Here is a 10,406-nt window from a genome sequence, read left to right as displayed (position 1 = left end):
CCATCCACCGCGCATGCGCGGCGCCGGTGGCGTCCGCTATGGGCGCTCCGGTTTGTTTGTAAACATGAGTTGGTGTATATAAATCTAGGTTTTTATGTTAGACCAATGCTCAGTCAAGATCAGAACGGCTTTTGTCGTAGACGATCTCTTGAGACTAACATTGCAACCATATTAGAGTTCACAAAGCATACAACTGGATCCCGTTTTCAGGTTAACATTTTTTTAATTTTTTTTATTTTGGCTGTTTTGGGGCTTTTGATTTCGTAGATCAGGATTTATCGTTTAAGAAGCTGTTTAACGTTGGTCTTTCGTGTTTAGTGATTGGTTTGGCAGCTACCTTAATGATCGTTCCAATATAGTGTCCTAGATAGGATGCAAATCATATCATGGTGGTAAATGACGGAGTACTAAGAGAGTAGAAACATTGGAACCTTACTTTCTAAAATTTAATAAATGACCTTGAAACTTTTGTCAGTAACTCAGAGATGGAACAGCTGGCTCACGTCGTGGAAGTTTATCGCAGTACCAACGCGACTGCTGACTGTGAACTGCTACAAAACGAGGTTGAGTCGATTAGTCGATTAGCCTGTGATTAGTCGATTAACCTCACCAAAACTAAGGTTCTCTCTTCTTCCGTACGGCAAATGGTATTGCTCATCCCTATAAATTTCACGAGTCACATATTTTAAGGTCTTCAGTTGTACGTTACCTTGGCGTTTTGATTCATTCACGCCTCGATTTTAATAACCATGTTCGAAAATTATCAAATATTCCTTACGTATCCTAGGGGTAATTGCAGGCTATACCGGTATTTTCCTCGGTCGCACCTGCATATTAAACCTATTTCGGTCGTTAGTTTTGCTAAGGTTAAAATTTTCTTCTACTGTGTGGAATTCTCTTGGCGTCAGTGAAATGCTAAGGTTAGAGTGCATTCAGCGAGGATTTGTAAGAATTGTCTATGATCGCTAGATTTGACGGAAATCTTTTTTTTATGGTGCGCGCGTTTCTTGGATATACTTAATCATTCACCTGCTTCGAATAGACGACTAGTGCGCGTCATGTGCATTTATATAAACTGCTCAAGGCTGTTTTGGACTACACCCTGTTGTTGAATAAAATATTACTTCATGTTCCCCAGCGGGAAAACAGTATACGGTTTATTTTTACCCACCTAACTTAAAAGCCAGTCTTCCTCTGACTCGGATGCAGAACATGTATGACAAGTGTTTTAACCCTGACGCGAACCTTTTCACTACCATTGCATGTTTTTTTTTTTTTTTTTTGAAGTGTAATTTGAGGCTAACTTTGTAGTGTGCAAATATTTTCGTATGATTCTCTTTCACTTTGTTCAAGTGTAACGCTCCTAGGGCCTTGCCAGCTGTTTGGGGCGCAACAAAACACAGATTGATTTATTGATTGATTTTTAATAAAGGACAATGATTCCAAATAGGCATATAGCTTAGAATTTTGTAAAAAACGTTTCACGACCCTTTTTATCTTTCACTACTAAAGACGTTTAGAACCTGGTGTATTCCGGTAAACCCGAGGGTGCAATAATCGTCATGCCTTTTGGCAGTATGGTGCTTGCACTTCTTGGAACCCAATCTGCTCTAAGAGATTGAATCAGTAGGCTCTAAGATAATGTTGCTAGCACACTTCGTATATTAGAAAAGAGACGGGCAGAGAGGATTACCTCCTTGCAGGTGTTACAGTTTACGAGAAAAGCTTGAACTCACAGGGTGTAGTGACTTCACAGCAAGGGAGTATTTCTGCATGCATGCAAGTGCCTTTCGTCGATACTCCTCCTTATCCTGGTAGAAGATGTCATGAAGAAAAAAGTGATGCTGACGTTATGAAGTTTAATTGTTTTTTTTTTTATTTTCGCAGATGCATAAGCTCCGCGGCATTTCTATTTATTGAAAGCTTCGTAGGACGGAGAATACACAACTAGGTATATGAAATTTATTGCGTTAAACAACTAACGAAAAAAGTGTAGAGAAATCACGAAATAAAAAAGAAACAACATTGCTCTAGTTCAGTGCTTTACTACTTACTTGCTTATTTATTTAAAAATAAACTGACACCCCTGAGACTTTTTGTTTTTTGCCAGGTTATATATTAAGGTGTCAGAAGACTACTAAAGCAATATTTTGCTGCAGCGTCACGTATATCTTAATTAGACTAAAAAAAAAAAAAAAACTGCAATGGCCCGGAACCGAAACCGAAACTGGACCGGGGAGGAAAAAGAAATATAGGAAGCGAGCAAGCCGACCGTGTCGCGGCGGTCGCCTATTGTTCGCCGCGACCTGGCGGTAGCCGCCGCAGGAGCATCGGGCAGCAATGGCGACGAACAGCACGGCGGACAGTGTCCCCGTCGTGATTACGACGGAATTTAAGGCAGTTACGAGTTCGGAAAGTTCCTTCGGAAGCCGGTGCCGCCGGCTCAGAATCATCGCGAAGTAATGGCAGCGAACAGCACACAGGACAGTGGGCGACTAAGAATCCGGAAAGCTTCTTCGGTAGCCGGTGCAGAATCATCGGGGGGAAGCAGTGGCGATTAGCAGCACAGCGGACAGTGTTCCCGGGGTGATTACGACGGGGTTAAGGCGGTTACGAATCCAGAAAGCTTCCGTGGTGCCAATATGACGAAGAGAAAACTGTTTCATGAACCTGGCCGCGTGTGAGACGTGAAGGAGGTCCGTTTCGATCGACGGAAAAGTACACGGATGTCACGGAGCGCCGTACTCTGCAAACAAAATTAAGCGCGCCAGCAAAACAAATTTTGTTGGCGTTGAGTGGACTGCAGTAATTATGTACGTTTATTTCTGAATCGGCTTGACAATAACTGGGCGATTTTTTTTTCGCTCCGTTCCGCGATTCTCTTTACTATCTTCCTGTAGGCTGATGGAAACATCCAACGGTAGGCTTAGGAGGGCGACCGCATTCCGCTTCTGGATTCCGGTGAAGTATTTGCTGCATACTTTAGAGTTTGCCGTCGGTGTCGATGCTGTTCCATCGTCGCTAGAAGAGAAGAAAGTTAATTGTATTATTAGAAAGCAGCTTAAACAAAGCGCGAACTGGAAGGTAAGAAACACCACCAACCTGTATGGACGCACAAGTCGTACCCAGGTCGCGCAGTACTCCGCCTCATACGGCTTCGAAGGGACGATGTAGTACTTCGTGCCGTGCGCGATCTTGCCGACCACGCAGCACTTGTTGCGGCTTTCTTGGTGCGGAATAGCCATCTCAGAAATTACAGCGCTAACCCATTATAACGCACAACCAACGCAGCGACTGGCAGAAGATGCCCGATACAACGGACCCGTTTGCCGCTAGGGGCGCCCTGGTGGGGAATTGAATTACGATCCGCACGGAATTAGATCCGCACCCGCAAATTGTGTCTCGTAAGCCTCCTGAACCTGGTCGATATCTGTGTTGAGAAAATTTCTTAAATGTAGATATTGTTCGAGTATATTGCAAAGTCAGGGATTCAGACTCCGACCTTATTAATTTCGAGCACTATCATACATACACTTCTTTATAAAACAGTATGCTCGTTCCTCCTAAACATTTCTCAGCAAAAAAAGAAAAAAAAAAGAAAGAGCACAGAAATTTCTTGCTGGTGTAAATTTTTGGTGTTGGGAGATATCGAGCTTTAGCACAAAAATGTTCATGTCTGAGTCCATACCACCCAGAGTTCTTCATTTCTTTCTAATATTAAGCTCCGGCCATTAGGACGATCTCAAATATCAGCGAACAATGATAAGTCTAACAGCCAATCAGGATGAGGAAGGCTCTGCCTTTACGTAGGCAAAAGAAACAAAAAAGTGTTTGCCGCTTTTGTGTAGTACATGGCAAGTCTCTGTTCGCCAAAACCGTAGAAATAAAAGGCGCTACATTTCGTAATTATAAATAAATTTATGATAGCTACGACGAATCGGCGAATATTATTACAATGAAACTGAGTAATTAACTGACCCTGAGGAGTGCCATTTTAAAATTAGCAGGTTCAATTACACCACTCTTGCAACTATTTATAGGTTTTGCAATGTTGTATGCATTACCAAAAAAAAGTAACTAAATACGTTACTCGTTACTTGCAAATAAAAGTAACGCGTTACCGACCTACGTAACCTCGAAATAAAAGGAACGCGTTACCGTTATCATTACTGATAAAAAGTAACGCACGTTACTGTTGCGTTACTTTTTATTCACGAATTAAAACATTTGCTGTTTTGACGCTTGATATGTGCGTAAGCGCCATAGCTAAAATATGTCCATGCGGAAACTTAATTACCCTCTCTTTTTAAGGGTTTCACCCGAATAGTTACAAGAAAAAAAGCGGAAGTATATATGAAGCTGACTAATAACATAGGAAACGGGAAAGAGAATGACACGAAGGTGTCATTCTCTTTCTCAACGGGAAGCGAGACGCAGGCTTCGACGCAGGAATCTCCCAAATCCACCCGAAGCCGGACCTCTTTGGCCTTCCAGCCGAGGCGACGGCGGTAGCGAGGTCAACGAGGCGCGGGAGAAAACCAGTGGCAGGTGGCGTGCGACGTCAAATCTGACGAGAGCCGACGTCAAAGAAAAGTCGAGGACAGCGACATTTTTTTGACTAAGGAATTTATGACTGAGCACTTAACAACACACAAAAAAAATTAAAATTCATTTTTTTAAGTTTTAGGAAGTAAAGTAACGTAACGTAATTTCGTTACACGTTACTCAAAATAAGTAACGCAAGTACGTTACCCGTTAATTCTTTGGAAAAGTAACGAGTACGTTACTACGGTACCAAAGAAAGTAACGCGTTACCGGTAACGCCGCTACTTGTAACGAGTTACCGCCAACACTGGTTTTGCATCATTGGCCTTAGAGTGTGTGTTTTCAGGGGTGGGAAGGGGGAGGGTATTTACTGGTAGTGTGCCGGGAACCGCGTAATACTGTCTCGCAGGCCTCGGGTTGCTGACCCCTGATCTAAAGGTTGTGGTGATATGACTTCTAAAGATTTAATAATCGGTTACACTGACGACTACATTTATCAACAGCATACAACCGAATTTATAACATGGCACGAGCAATACGCTGTTGCAACATAAAGCGTTTCCGAAAATAAAATTACGAAATTCCACCTGGCCAGAAAGCACAAGATCAAATGTGAACTGCAATTCCCTGATTCATGATTTGCGCGTTGCGAATCCACAAAGCATATTCAACAACTCGGTGCTTACAAACAAGCACGTTTCCGCCTTTCATCTGATGGTACGTTTTCAGTTAGCAAATCAACCGCGAATGGATGAATCATGACCCAGAGGAAACGAGATTATGAGAGATTAAACATATGACTTGGTGTTTGTTTTTTTCATTTCTCCCATATGCCAATCGGACTAGCGTTCTACGAAAAACAAAATTGTTTTGTGGGCATGCGATGATATTCTTTGTATTCAACTTCGATTTCGGGTAGTTGGTTTATACTGCATAAAATGTTAAAAAGCTCCAACCACAGTAGTCCAATGAAGACCGAGGGCGAGAGTGCGGGCGCTAATTTGGGCTTCAAATTCTTCAATATGGCGAGTCAAAATTGTATCATATCACTTCCATACTTGGTTCATTTATGCTGTTAGCTGATAAACCAAGAATTAAGCTTTTAAGGAAAACTGTTAGTTTTTTTTTGTTTTTTTTAGTGTCTGTCGCATGTTTGGAGTGCGTGTCAATTTGGTGCACGCACATTGTTTAGCATGCTTACCCCTTCTTTGATACTCATCAGAACCCAGCTGAAAACGAGGAAGATCACGCGTCTATCCGCTATTTATCACAAACAAAGTTTAAAAACGTGTAACTTGCATTGGTGAGTTCGGACACAACGGAATCACCGAGCCGGAACATTGCGCACCCTCGATCCATTTCCTGCGTTTTGGGGTGAAATGTGCGGGATATACAGCTGTTTCAGTGGAATCCATTTCTTCTAAAGTATAGTATTTCACCTTAAACTATACACCAACTCGTGTATACAAACAAACCGGAGCACCCCCAGCGGACCCGACCGTCGCCGCTCATGCGCCATGGATTGTGGGCAAGAGCTCGCCTTCGCCCATAAACAAACCGCTGGCGCGCTATGTTGTCGACGTCGGCGTGTGTCCCCTGCTCCTTTTCGTGGTAGAATCGTTGATTCTATGTCTTCATGAGAATATCTGACTGCTTTAGCGGCCTCAGCGAAATTAACGAGGCTTGCTACACACTAAACATTATAACACCCATAATCGTGTAAAAAGGGTGTAAGTTAGGAAAAACACCCTTCTTACACTTCATTTACACGATATTTGAATATCGGTTGGTGTAAAAAGGGTGTGCTGATGTTTTTCATCCCTTCCACACCCTTTTTACGACCTCGCTTATTGCGATGGCGTCTGAAATCGTGTAAAAAGGGTGTATGGGCGAATTATACGCCCTGTATTAACACGGTGTAAAAGGGGCGTTATGGTGATGCCAGTCTAATACACCCATGATTTCATATCCGTTAATGCTTATTGCTTTGCTGAAACTGTTGCTGATGTACGGCGGTATAAACATCCAGTATAATTAATCGCTACACGAAGTCGCGTATGGTTAGGAAGTGATGGAGTATAGTTTTTGCAACTCCGATCGAACTCGCCGTCCGACACGAGCCGAAAATGACGTGTCGCGTGTGCGTCAGTTTCATCAGTTCAACTTCGATTTAAAAACAAAACATCTCCACTCGCAAAAGATGAACGAAGACGTGTCAATATACAACCCAAACAGCACACAGCATTGCGCCGATATAGAATCAAATATGAAAAATTGCGCCGTTACCATTTTGGTCCAGCCAATCTCTGCGAAAAAAAGGATGGGTCGCGGCGACGCCATCCTGACATACCGTAGGCGATGCCGTTTTTGGTTGAGCGTCAAGATTCCCGCATGAATGGCCTATGCCGGCGAGGTATGTCTATTTCTTAACCGCCTAAAATCCGACGTTAAAAAAGAAAAGAAAAACAAGATGAAGCAAAACGAAATCTGCTTACTTTTAACCAGAGAAAGACCTCCTGCGCTGAACCACTGAACAAACTATGGGCCGTGGCGCCCTCATTTCGTGTATTACAAACTCACCTGACTGGCCCTCGCACTACTTATAGCACCTTCACTGAGATTTTATTTTTGTGTGTAGTTCTGACGAAACAATTCCGCAAGACAATCGAAAGTGCCGAATTTATGACACCCCGGCTAGAGTACGCGATCCTTAGTTGACACCAAAATATCTAGCCTCCCGACGCTTTTTTTTTCTTTTTTTTTTTCTTTTTTCGTACGGGTGAAATTGCATCTCTTGTTTCATGCGTTCGAATTTGTTTTGCGTTATTTATTTCGTGATTTCGCGGTCGGCATCAGAGCACGCACGCCACTGCGTAAAGCAAGTCCTGACGTGTCCCATTTTGCGACCCTCCTTGGGCAGCCCAGGTGGCTTATACAAAGCCGCAGAGGGAGATTAGCTGCTTTGTCCACCCCTCTTTGACCTCGTCTTCTGATAAGCCTCCACACCTTCTTTTGTGTCTTCGTGTGGCTGTGAGCGAGTGCGAAGGCCGCTTCTAGCAAATCAGAGGGGTGGTGTGTAACACGTGACCGTTCTCCGTAGGACGGGGACGTTTGGACTATAGTAGGTCACGTGACTCGCTCCGACGCGCTGATGGGCTCACTGGGGCCGAAGTCTTTGCCGTATTCCAAATTACGGTGAGTGTAGGGGCCACGTAGGTCCAGTTTCTAAAAAACTTCCGTCAGGCGTCAGTGTTCTTCTGTTTTTCGTGCGTTGCAGTCGCAGCCGTGGTTTTTCGTCTTGAACGGCCGGAATACGTTCATACTAATTTTTTGGTAATATTTGTGAATTTCGTCGGAGTCCATGGAATTATTGTGCTGTGTTTGTTGGACGCGTTTCGACAAAGAACTGCTCGTCGGCGCTCGTGAGACTTCCGCTGATTGTGATCGACCGCCTTCATCCTCGACATTGTGTTTGCGTAGTTTTGTGCTGCCCTAGTCGGATTGTGCATCTATCACGACAAAGAGCTGCTCATCGACGACGGCGATAGTTCCGTTGAATGTGAGCAACCGCCTTCATCCTGGACGTTGTGTTTGCGAATTTTTCTGTGGTGCCCGAACCGGACTATGCAACTATCACGGATTACATGAGATCGGTGTTTTATTTTTAAGTACTCTGCAAGCATGCTTCTGGTAGTAGTCCTGCTTCCGTCTCAATAGACCATTTTACTGTTTACAAGCATGAACTGCTGCTTACGCCTCAATCAACTCCCGGTCGTTCCGTCTCTGCCAGCCTGTCGAGTTTTGCCTACGTCAGCAGAGCTAGAAAGCTTTAAAGTAGGTTTAGGCGAAGGAAAGCCTAAAGGTCCGTTCACACTCTTGCAACCGAGTACGACCGAGAAAGACTAGACCGGTTTTTAAGCCTTTTGCGACCTCTTAGAACCGGATGCGCGGCAGCGGAGCTGGTCCTAAGAGATCGCAAGAGGCTTAAAAACCGGTCTGGTCTCTCTCGGTCGTACTCGGTTGCAAGAGTGTGAACGGGCCTTTATTTAAAGTTTGAATGCATTTATTTTAAGCCTCTAAGAATTTTGTAGCTTTGTCACAAAAACTTAACACTAGGTCACAAATGCCAGCATTTGAGGTTTGACATTGGTTTCTCGCGAATTCGCGAAAGAAGAAGATGAGGTCCATGCACGTTTTTTCTGGATTCAAAAAATAAAGTGTTCCACATGTTTCAATTTGTTAGCAATCATTTCTCCGTAAATACTTTTTGATGAAGTGCGGTGTTACACATTTAGTATAACTTCTTGTAGCTGAATGAAGTGAGAGTTACTGCGCAGGCGAGCTGGTGAAGGATCATGGTGAAAAAAACCCAAGACTAGGACAAAAAATCGGGACAACACAACACGTCTCAAGACATTTTGAGACAGTATTGTGTTTTCTCAATTTTTTTTGTCACTAGTCTCGGGGTTTACCCACCATGCTGTTCTAGCTGCAGTACACGTTTTTGGTAGGGTGTACTGCTGCCATCACACCCTAATAAATAGGTGTAGAGCAGAATCACTCCTTTCTGTGTAGGGTGTAAGGAATTACACCGGATTTTGAGGGAGTGAGCAATAACATCATTTTTCTAGGGCGTTTTTGTACACCAATAAGGGGGTGAGTTGTGACCCATGCCATTTACACCAATAAGGGCGTGAAAATGTTTAGTGTGTACACCGTAAAGCATCGCATAAATAATGTGGCATGTGGTGATGCATTCCGCGTGGACGCCCCCGAATGGACGCTAAAGCCTGATCTGCATCATGAAACTCTCCGGGTTAATTTCAGTCATAACGTCGCCCGGGCTGCAAAAGCGCGAACCGTAGCTGAGATGGTCGACGTCGATACTGAAAATCGCAAGCAGAAACGGACCAACTGAATCAGGCATAACAACTCGGTGACAGCACAGGAAACAATTATCTACATATCCAAGTATCTTCTGTTTAAACCAAGCCTACTTACCTCAACCAACCTTCAAACTTAGAACTCTTTTGAGGCCTGCACTTACTTCTTATCGCAATTACCGGGTCCGCGTTAGGTCTACGGACCGCTGTCGTTTGAACGAATAGACGAAAGCTCGAACGATCAGGCGGCCGTTTGAACTTGAAGACGCACTGAACGCAGTCTGGCTGGTGGTCAGTATAACTTGGTGGTGTACCCGCGTTCAAGTTGGAACAAGAAAAAAAAAAAAATAAAGCTGACGACCGCAAGTATTCATGGATTCAACCCAAAGTGCTTCCCGCGCAAGCGATTGTGGTCCAACGGCGTCTCGTTTCCCTTTTTACGGCCCCTGGCCATGTCAGAAGACAAACCGGGCAGGCGAAAAACTCATGAAAACTAACCTACAAATTTTTACCCACTTTTTAATGCAGCCCCAGCCACGGCGTTTTCACGAAAGGGCAGATTTTCGCCTGTGTTTTTTTTTAATTAAAAAAAAATTTAATTAAAAAGAAAAAAAAAAAAAAAAAAAAGAGAACAGCAAGGCATGCCTTGCATGCATGCATCTCCGGATCGGAAGTGCCCCAGACCGGAAGTGCACCTGACGCGAAACCACGGCGCCGTGAGGTAACAGAGCTGAATTCGTGTATATTCTGGGTTTTTCCGTGACGTATTTCAATCATCTCTAAGTACACTTGGCTGTTCTAGATATAATAAAGAAACACTTTCCAGGGAACAGACGTCCAGCCACAGTGAACGTAAGGGATTGTAAAACACACTAATCGGTAATATAATTACCTGAGTTAGAGTAGTTAAATTTTCAAGCACTGAAAATAAACATATAGCTCCTATTAGGACCTTGCTGATCATCATCGAAAACTCTT

This window comes from Ixodes scapularis, unplaced genomic scaffold, assembly GCF_016920785.2.
Source record: "Ixodes scapularis isolate PalLabHiFi unplaced genomic scaffold, ASM1692078v2 ptg000822l_1__unscaffolded, whole genome shotgun sequence".
NCBI lineage: Eukaryota > Metazoa > Arthropoda > Arachnida > Ixodida > Ixodidae > Ixodes > Ixodes scapularis.
Note: the sequence above shows the minus strand (reverse complement) of the source record.